The 1,388-nt window shown below is 48.9% G+C and overlaps 1 non-coding gene across 1 annotated transcript; it reads left to right on the forward strand.

Annotated features, from left to right (window-relative positions):
* Positions 1 to 523: 523 nt before the first annotated feature.
* On the forward strand, positions 524 to 649 carry LOC147639377 (U5 spliceosomal RNA). The gene has a single exon (XR_015265296.1). It is a non-coding gene; the product is annotated as a U5 spliceosomal RNA (small nuclear RNA).
* Positions 650 to 1,388: the final 739 nt, after the last annotated feature.

Here is a 1,388-nt window from a genome sequence, read left to right on the forward strand (position 1 = left end):
GGAAGGAAAGAGGTCTAAGGAAGTTTATGGGGGCTTGAAGGTTGTCAAAGGGTTGAAAAAGAGAGGTTAAGGCTTTTAAGAAGCTAAAACTCAAGGAGCTTAAGGTGGTTCCAAAGTAGCTTGACACTGAAAGGGGTTGTAAAGGAGGCTCAAAGAGGCAGCCTTAAGGGGGCTCAAAGAAAATGAATCTTTCCATAGATAGCTCTCGGTAGTGAGACCTAGGTTGAAGCGTGTGGCAAGAGGAGGGGCACTCAACAAAGATGAAATGGCAAGGTTGTGTGTAGATATAGCACCATGTGAAGTAGAGATGGCAACCATAAACTCCATCATGAAACTAGAGATGATTAGCTATTAAATAAATATGGTTTTGAGAAGCTTTCCATACTTAGTTAGCATTGTGCTAGGTTGGGGATCGATCTACATGATGATGTGATTCTATCCCACATAGCTTCCAGGTGAGCTAGGATGTGTGGAGGGTAGCTACGTATATAAGCTCTCGGTTGATGATGGCGTAAGGCCATGGATGGTGTGGGTTGAGCACAAAGCGAACTATTCTTTCGCCTTTTACTAAAGAATACCGTGTGCTCGGCCCAACACAAGCACCGTATCCCAATTTTTGCAGCGGGCCCTCTCCTTCACGGGGGGGGCTCCCCAAGCGAGCTACAAAACGAGCAGCATGTGTGTCTGGGGACTAGCGATGAAGGTCTTGTTGTACAGTCCAAATTTGTTTCGCTCAGATACAAACCAACCACCATCAGCACCCCAGCCATGGCCACGATGAGTGGGGAGCTAGCTCTCTATCATCACCAGAAGCGGGAGGAGACTGGCAAATCTCTGCCAGAGAAGGACGGTGGCAGGAGGCATTTTAGGCAAAACTGCCTGCTGTGAGCCTTTCCTCCTCTGCTATTGCTGACTGGTTCTATAGCTCTGCACTCAACGTGGTTGGGGCTGGAGCTTTTTCATCGCCGCTCTTGACGACGCCCCCTTTGAGGCGGGCTGTTCACCTCAACAGGGCGGCCCCTTCTGTGGTGGCCAGCGCATTTGCCTCTCCTCACACACTGGTACATTCCCTTCTTCCTGAACGAATGCACTTCCTTTTTCTCTACTACTCGGCAGCAGCAGATAGCACCACTTGACAACACTCCTCCTGCGGAATAGTTGTTACTTTACTGTATGTTGCGGATGGATGGATGATGGTTAAGGCGCGCGTTGACGTGAGGAATCTCACATATAAGGAGAAAGATGTGTATGTAGAGAGTGGACAGGGTATAACATGTAGAGAGAGGACAGGGATTGGGTCCCAACTACCCACGTAAGGCATACCCCTTGGCAAAAGAAGAGCTTCCGAAGAAATGCTCGGCTTGCTTGTAGGAGCCAAGGTAGAACAA

The sequence above is a fragment of the Cibotium barometz genome, chromosome 4, assembly GCF_041138505.1.
Source record: "Cibotium barometz isolate CiBa-2024 chromosome 4, ASM4113850v1, whole genome shotgun sequence".
In the NCBI taxonomy this organism is placed as follows: Eukaryota; Viridiplantae; Streptophyta; class Polypodiopsida; order Cyatheales; family Cibotiaceae; genus Cibotium; species Cibotium barometz.